Source organism: Astyanax mexicanus, chromosome 4 (genome assembly GCF_023375975.1).
Source record: "Astyanax mexicanus isolate ESR-SI-001 chromosome 4, AstMex3_surface, whole genome shotgun sequence".
NCBI lineage: Eukaryota > Metazoa > Chordata > Actinopteri > Characiformes > Acestrorhamphidae > Astyanax > Astyanax mexicanus.
In genome coordinates this window covers 21687422-21696781 of record NC_064411.1, presented here as the reverse complement: position 1 = coordinate 21696781, position 9360 = coordinate 21687422, and the positions used below count along the sequence as shown (strand labels likewise).

The 9360-nt window shown below is 37.6% G+C and overlaps 1 pseudogene; it reads left to right on the top strand.

Annotated features, from left to right (window-relative positions):
* The first annotated feature begins 2722 nt into the window (after window positions 1–2722).
* LOC125801440 (zinc finger protein 239-like) overlaps window positions 2723–9360 on the top strand; it is a 91483-nt pseudogene continuing 84845 nt past the window's right edge.

Sequence of the window (9360 nt, the reverse complement as noted above, 5' to 3'; positions counted from 1 at the left end):
CCCGTTTTGGCCGGGAAACTACCGTATTTTACTCCTCTTTCCCGCCGTCCTCCCGTATTAGTATTTTCGCGTAAAATGTCCCGTATTATATTAAAATAAAAATATATATATTATTGAGGAGACAGGGCACTGACCGCTCTGTGTCTCTTAACCAATCGTGGAGCCGGTTCAAGGAGAAAGTCCCAACTTTCAGGAGAAACAGCCAATCAGCTTGCAAAGGAGAGTCAGTGTGGGGAAGCCCCCTGCGCTGTTCAGGCAGCTAGTCGGAGCAGCTAGTTGGAGCAGCTGATGTTAAAACAGATCTGGATATACAGCGATTTTTCTAAAAGAAAGGTAACGGTAGGCTTATCATGGAAACTATGATGAAAATTTTCTGATAGCTGCTTAAAAATACTCGTCTCCGAAATAAAACACACAGATTAAACCTCTTAAAATAAAAAAAAATTAAGTTTGTGACTCAGTTTAACTAGAAATGTGGAGAGGACCGAAATTAACTGAACTGATCAGGGGTGGAGTGATAAAAAGAAAGAAGTATTGATTAAAGATTATTAATTGTGTAGGCCCCTTAGGACTAATTTTTACTGATGGAACATATATGGTCCATGTCCTTTTAGTAAAAGCTCATGATACTATTTTTAGGTCACCAACAGTCATTTTGCAGAATTTGTGCACCTTTTGTTCAATTTTAAATCCATTAAATAAAAAAAAAAAAAATCATATAAAAGAGTGCATTATGCCAAAAAAAGACATGAAATCTTAACCTTTTTTTATATCTAGAAAAGTGTTTTTAATTTGGCTTTATTAAAAGAATGACATATGTAGGAATGTCCACAACATTTCAGATTCTGATAATCAAATTGTAGTGTAAGTGGTTCACATGTGGTTATTTTAGATTTTTTTTTAAACCTGTCTTAAAATGTAAGGGATACTGAACCTTCGTTGGGCTGGTGGGACGGCTTTAAGTGGACAGAGGAAAATATCCCTTATTTTTAAATCTAAAACTTGACAGGTATGTAAATCAGCAATTTCTGAACAATATCACCACAGTTTTTGACATATGTTTCTATAATTTACATATATTTGACACACTGGACCAAAAAAAAAGACCATGTCATGTCAACCACCCTTATATAAAATGCAGAACATCTCAAAGACACTAGATGGAGACAGTGCTCCTTTCTCCCAGCATTATTATCACAGTGCACACACATGCAGTATAGACACATCAGAGAACATAAAATACCAACTGTTTTTTTATTTTAAAATAATTATATTTAAGAGGTAAATGAAATGATTTAGTGATGTAAATCACTAAAGTGAAGTTGAGATAAAAGAGGTGATTAGAAACAGATTTTCTTTAGTTTGTTTATAAATTGTTTATTTATTTTATTTGTTTTTTATTTGTTTAATTGTCATTTACCTTTATGTAACCCTTAAATAAAAAATGACAGTGAGCTCAGGCTATGTTTAATGCGGTCAAAGAAAACAGATTCATCAAACTGAAAAACTCATGAAAACGTTATAAAATGTGGGTCAGAGCATGCGCAGTGCGGGGATTCAAACATTCCATTCAGCCCTTTGATATCATTGGCAGACAATAGCCAAAAACGAACAATAGCTCCGCCCACCCAGCGCCTATTCGCTGTGAGAGAACGAGGGGGCGGGTCTTAGAGTGAGAGAGGTTTGACGCAGTGAAGGAGAGAGTGAAAGTAAGTTCAGTCTCCTCCATTAGAAGAGGACAGACATGGGTGTGGTAGTGGAGGGAAAAGTGGACCTGACTATCCAGGGCCCGAGTAGGGAGAAGGGCCCATGAAAATCCAGATTTTTTTTTTCGCTCACCTTCCTTGTATACTGGCATGGATAGGGGCCCACTGACATTGAGAGTGTACAGGGCCCAGCATTTGCTGCTACACCCCTGAGGACAGAAGTCTGGATTCACTCGGTAAGTTCAGAACTGAAGAGAATGTAGAACAGAACCGTGTAGCTTAAAGTCAGAACCGGTTCTAAAGGTTCCTCAGATCCAGATCCGGTTCTTTAAGCTCAGCTCAGTGTCCGATTCCACTGGAAGAACCAGGATCAGCATGGAGATCTGAACCGGGCCTGGATCAGACCTGGACCTGGTCTAGATCAGACCGGCTGGAGAACAATCAGCTGTAACAGATCAATAATGCTGTAAACTGAAGAGAAATGCGCAGATATAGATTGATATTTATTGATCACAGTGTAGTTTATGCTGTTTAAAGCGCATTACTGCTTAATGTGGACTTTGATCTGTTGGGGAGATAAAAACACGGAACTGCTATAAAGGCGTGTTTATATGCAGTAGCGCTGTTCAACCAGCAGGGGGAGCAACGGAGCTCAAGATCACGTGGAGTGTTAGTGTTTTTAATCCTGCTGTTTTATATTATACTTAAATAATCTCTCTATTCTGATTCAGTAACATAATAATCATATTTTTAATAATAATAGAACAGTGTGTATATTTATAATGTTGTGTAATGCAGTAATATTACTACTAATAATTAAATTATAATCATTATAATAACAGTAAATGTTTCTGTAATCTGTAGAATAATGTGTAACGAGGGTAAATCACACTGTTATGTATCGTTCTCTGTTTGGTTTGTTTTGTTAGTTTATCAGGTTTTGTTTAATGCTGTTCTGATGATAATATCATTATTGTAAGAATAAAGGTTTTATTGTAACGGCTGATCTGTTCTCAGGGGTCGGTGTCGGCAGTGTTCAGCTGTGTGTGAATGAAGAAGAGTAAATGATGGATCTTCAGAACTCCAGCAGTGGAGGAGGACCTCCTGTCCTAAAGTGAGTAAATTAAGTGATGGGTTTAATATGTAAAGTAGTTTTGTATTGTAATGGTTTCAGCTCTAATCCTGGACCTGTGATCTGCATATTTTACAGTTTTAAAATATTGAGAACAGAGTTTCTCCTGGACCAGAGTCAGAACCCTGTGCTGTATTTAAACACAGAGAAACGCTTAACAAACCAGCCAGTTATTCTTATAGTAGAATGTGTTTCTAATCTGTATTTAAAGTACATATCTGCCTTTAATATCTAATTGTTAATATTAATAATATGTTTCCTTCTGGCACAGGAACAGGATTAGGCGGTTGCTGTAGTGATGTTGTGCTGTTGCTAGGTGGTTGCTATGGTATGGGGTGGTTGCACATTTATGTTCAAAAATATGGTCCATATATTTTTACATAAATGTGACGATTTACTCAAAATCTAGATTGGATTAGTCTGTAGTGAAAGTGGATTCGAAGTGGTCTTAAATTTTACCAAACGCTGTCTGGGTTTACATTAGTATTAGAAATGAGGAAATCCTGAAGTGCTGCATTTATATAGATCAGATGGAAGTGATTGGGTTTGATATTAAAGCTGTGGAATGAAGCTTCTCACAGAAAGACTTGTTCTATTCTGTTCTGATCTGTATCTCTGTTGGAGTTCAGTATAAAAATATACCTTTTAGTTTATAATACAGTATAAGTGTGTAATTGTGTAGCTCTTACCAATACATGTTATGAACTAGTCACAGATCTATAAAATACATATAATAAATATGATCTAATCAGGTGATGACATTGTGACATCATAACAAACACACAAATATATTCAGCAGTATTGTTAAAGAAATTAAAATATGTATATTTATTAGACGAGCGTTTTTCAGTTTTGGGCAGCTGACAGAAAGCTTCGGGACGCTTCTGGGACGGTTATGAAGAAGTTAGTCTGGAACCTGTGAATAAGTTTTAGTAAAGGAACACATTACTCCACACTTTACTCTCATCATGGATCATCATGAAGATCTGTTTACAGGGAGAAGAGAGCAGCATCTCCAGCCCCCAGTGGAGTGTCTATGAAGAGTGATTGGTCCATGATGAATCCTCCATTCTTCAGCAGTGGAGGAGGAAGCTCTGGGTCTCGGTACATCACTGCACTAAACTACTGTTCTGTTCTGAGAGTGAAGCTCTTCAGTTCCTGATCTTTATTAAAGATGTGCTGTGTGTTGGAGTTTCACTGTGTAAATGCTGGAGTTTCACTGTGTTTAGTGTTAACAGAACTGAAACCAAGAGAGGAGCTTCTCCAGAACCCAGCTGTGTTTCTATGAAGAGTGACACGTCCATCGAGGAACGTCCTAATTTCAGCAGTGAAGATATGACCTCTGACCCACAGTGAGTGAAACACCAAAACCCTTTTACTGATTTTTACTATAATTTATCTTTTTAAACCATATAACACACACACACACACACACACACACTCACCCTCACACACACACACAGAAGGTCAGTGTGAGTTTTTTTCTGTATGTAATGATCATTGTACACAGCTGGGTGTGATTGGGAGGCGGGGTTTAGATTAGACTGACTGACCTGAACAATGAGAGTAAATTACAATATCAGCTACAGGTTGGAGAATTACACATATATCTATATTAGGGGGGTGTGATACTGATAGAAACAATATCTAAATCATTTTCGTAATTTTGTCAGATAAAAAAACAGTATTTTGCATTATTCAAAAACACGTTTAGAAAAGTATTATATTGTAATAAACTGCATTTCTTAAATGATCGTAAGATTTTCTTACTAAATGTATTAATGAAAACAATATATTTAATATTTAAACATTAAACTTCAAATATTCAACAGTGCACCATGTGACCTACCAGATATTCTTGAATAAAAGCATCAGTGTTAGATTGGCAAAACTAAATTATATTTTATATTATAATATATTATAATATTTTATATTATAATTAAGTTATATCAATCAAATTAAAACTTTAATTGTATTAATCGCAACAATATTCTGTGAAGGGACAACAATCATTGTGCAGTGTGTTGTGTTTGGCAGACTAGAGCTTTAATGGAGGAAATAAACTCTAGAGTAGCTCCATATTCCACCTTTAGCAGCCTGGAACGAGAAAACATGCCTTCAGCTGTGTGTGTGTGTGTGTGTGTGAGAAAGCATGGGGAAGAGAGAGAGAGATTTGGAGGAAAATGAAGCGTGAATGAAAAACCCACAATGGTCACAGAAATAACTTGAATTTGACAAAAGTAATACTAAATAAAAATTCTATGAAAATAAATAAATGAAAATCTGACATTGATTTTCAACTGTGCTTCAACATTATTGTTTTAAAAAGTAAAGTCATTAAACAGGCCTGGAAAAAAATGGTGGTACCTTTGAAAATAATGTGACTCAAGGCACATGTTAAATCAAGGTGTGTCCACTAATTAGCATCACAGGTGTCTAAATCTTGTAATCAATCAGTGGGTCTATATATATATAGGGCTACAGGTAGTCACTGTGCTGTTTGGTGAAGTGGTGTGTACCACACTCAACATGGACCAGAGGAAGTGAAGGAAAGAGTTGTTTCAGGAGAAAATTTAATTAAATTAAAAGCATGTTAAAGTTAAAGGTTATTTTTTAAGCATTTTTAAGCAGCTTGAATTTCCTGTGACTACAGTTCACATATTATTCAGAAATGTAACATCCACAGGACTGTAGCTAACCTCCCTGGACGGATAATACGAAAGGTAACAAAAGAGTCCAGAAAAACTTCTAAAGAGATTAAAGGTGAACTTTAAGCTCGAGGAGAATCAGTGTCAGATCACACCATCACTGTTTAGGCCAAAGTGAACTTAATGGGAGACGACCAAGGAGGACACCATTGTTGAAAACAAAACATTAAAAAGCCAGACTGGAATTTGCTAAACTACATGTTGAGAAGCCACAAAGCTTCTGGAACTTTTTGACAAGACACATCAGCTCTATGTTTACAGACAGAAAAATGAAGCATATGAAGAAAAGAACACTGTCCCTACTGTGAAACATGGTGGAGGCTCTGTTATGTTCTGGAGCTGCTTTGCTGCATCTGGTACAGGGGGTCTTGAATCTGTTCAGGGTACAATAAAATGTCAAGACTATCAAGAGATTCTAGAGAGAAATGTGCTGCTCAGTGTCAGAAAGCTTGGTCTCAGTCGCAGGACATGGGTCTTGCAACAGGATAATGACCCAAAACACACAGATAGAAACACCCAAGAATGGCTAAGAGGAAACATTAGACTATTCTGAAGTGCTTCTATGAGTCCTGACCTAAATCCTATTGAGCATCTTTGGAAGGAGCTGAAACATGGAGCCGTCTGGAAAAGGCTTTTTCAAACCTGAGACAGCAGGAGCAGTTAACTCATGAGGAGTGGACCAAATTACCTGCTGAGAGCTGCAGGAATCATTTAATTGCAGTGATTACCTTAAAAGGTTGTGCAACTAAATCTTAAGTTAAGGGTGCCATCATTTCTGTCCAGGCCTGTTTCATGAGATTTTTCAAAGCATTGATTCGAGTTATTTCTGTCACCATTGTGGGTTTTTATTTCATTAACCGCGGGGTACCAACAAATTTTGTCCATGTGGGTACATGTGCTCTGTTCTGTCCTCTTTTATACTAAATTAAACACAATTAATGCTACTTCTGCTGAAATGGCTCTGCTAACGTATCTAAAATATTATTGATGTTAAACTAAAGCTTATATAAGTGCTGGATCGTTTCTCCTAACTGTACGAAAAATATTCTCCACTCAAAGCTTTACGACACAGAGCACATTAGCGCCATCTGGTGGCCAAAACCACAAAGTGCTTTATGTGTCTGGTGGAAACATTTTTTTTGCTAGGATTATTGCTTCTCAAACTATTTTTCCAGTTCATTGAAAACAGGACATTTATTGTTTATTTAATAGCATTGAATAAAAGTTTATAATCTGTCGTGCATATATTTATCATCTCAGTTGTTGGGGATGGGGAGTACATACATCCAGGAATGGGAGAATGTGTTCTAGAACGATACATAGACCAGTAATGTATTCAGAATTAATTATAATACACTTTAAAACATATTATGTTAATTGAAATTCTGGAAAACATTTTAGCTGGTTTCTTTCTAATTACATTCACATTGCTGCTGAGCTGCTGAGCTACAGCTACTGATTGCTCACCTGAACTTTTGAGTATAAATACCCCTCAGTTTCAGCTATTAGTTGCTGAGTATTGAATCTAGGTTCCCTAGCTCTTCTACGACACGTATCTCTTTGTTATTCTGCCTTATCGTTTATTGACCCGTTTCCGTTTTACTGTTTACCCTTTTTGCCTTGCTCAGTTTATTTTTTTTTGCTTTCTGTTGCTTGTTATTAGACCACCCTTCTGCTTATTCCACTTCTGTCTATTTCTCTGTGTACCGACCCTGCTTTCTCCTCTCTACTGGTATGTTGTTTGTTTATGCTGGCTTTATGTTACTGACCCTGCCTGCTTTAGACTATCCTTATCTGCTTGTCCCTTTTGTTAATAAACTGTTTAAACTCTTTGACTCATCAGACTTATCAGCGTGTGTCTCTCCTGGTTCTGGTATTCCTGATACATTTATTTACATTTTATTTTAATTACAGATTAATCTTTTTTTTGTATCTGTTATTTTCCTGCTATTCTTTATTTGATTAATAATCTCACCATATTTTATTGAAACACGTTTTTTGGATCAGCTGATTTAATAATGTGGATTACAGTGTGGCTTTTCTGTTCATCCACAGTGAAAAGAAAAAAAACTTTTCCAGAAAAGAACTGGACCACATATTCAAGGTTAGTACTGAACCATAAATATGATGGGAACTTTACTTTAACGTTTTGATAAGACCTTTTACACATCGGAGCATCCATCTCCTCAGATCAGTGTCATCATCTCTCTCTGTACTGTAACAGCTTTAGTGATTCTCTGATGTTTGTTCTTAATCAGAAGCTGCAGGAGATGTTCATCTCTCTAGTGAAGAACGAGCTGAACACATTCAAGAAGCTCCTGAGTCCAGATTACCCAGCATGCTCTGAGGGAGAGGTGGATGATGATCAGAAGGAGGGGGTGCTGAAGGTCACACTGCACATCCTGAGAAACATGAATCAGACAGACCTCGCCAACACACTAGAGAGCAGTAAGAGTTCTGGGTCATGAGAATGGGGACCAACTAGTGCTAATTTGTTTTCTCAGTGGAGTTCTGCTTTTTAAATTAGAATAATCAGCAATAATTATCTGGATTTTGTAATTATAAGATATTGTGTCACAGCATCAAATGTATCCTTAAACCTAACAATTATCGACTGTATCAAAGTCGTTCTACACAGGGGTCTTTCATAAAGAGACACAGCTAATTACATGTTCCTTATTCTCTTCCTCTGTTATCAGAATTGGCCCCAGCATGTCAACGAAAGCTCAAATCCAAGCTGAGAGATAAATATCAGATACTTAATGAAGGAATTTCAGGCCATGTAAAGTCAGCACTTCTGAATGAGATCTACACAGAGCTCTACGTCACAGAGGGAGATGGAGGAGATGTCAATCAGGAACATGAAGTAAAACAGATTGAAGCTGCATCCAGGAAAAGGAAAACAGAGGAAAGACCAATCAAATGTAATGACATCTTTAAACCATTACCAGAACAGAACCGACCCATCAGAACTGTACTGACTAAAGGAGTTGCTGGAATTGGAAAAACAGTCTCTGTGCAGAAGTTCATTCTGGACTGGGCTGAAGGAAAAGTAAATCAGGACATTCTCTTCATATTTCCACTTCCTTTTAGAGAGCTGAATCTGATGAAGGAGAAGAAGCTCAGTCTGGTAAATCTTCTTCAGAGCTTTTTCCCAGAAACACAAGATTTAAAACTTAGACATTATAGGAGCCACAAGATCATGTTCATTTTTGATGGTCTGGATGAGTGTCGACTTCCTCTAGATTTCCAGAACAATGAGAACTTGGTGAATATAGAAGAGCAAACCTCAGTGGATGTTCTGCTGACGAACCTCATCAAGGGGAATCTGCTTCCCTCTGCTCTCCTCTGGATCACCTCTCGACCAGCAGCAGCCAATCAGATCCCTCCTGAGTGTGTTGATCAGGTAACAGAAGTGCGGGGTTTCAGTGACCCTCAGAAACAGGAGTACTTCAGTAAGAGGATCAGTGATAAGGACCTGGCCAACAAAGTCTTCACACACATCAGGTCTTCAAGAAGCCTCTACATCATGTGCCACATACCGGTCTTCTGCTGGATTACAGCCACTGTTCTAGAGAGAATGCTGAGTGAAGCTGAGAGTGGAGAAATTCCCAAAACCCTGACGCAGATGTTCACACACTTCCTGATCTTTCAGATCAAACACAAGAGCCAGAAGTACAGTGGGAATAGTGACACTGATCCTCAGCAGACTAGAAGAAGTATCGTGGCTCTGGGGAAACTGGCGTTCCAGCAGCTGGAGAAAGGAAACCTGATCTTCTATGAGGAAGATCTAAGAGAGAGTGGCATCAATATT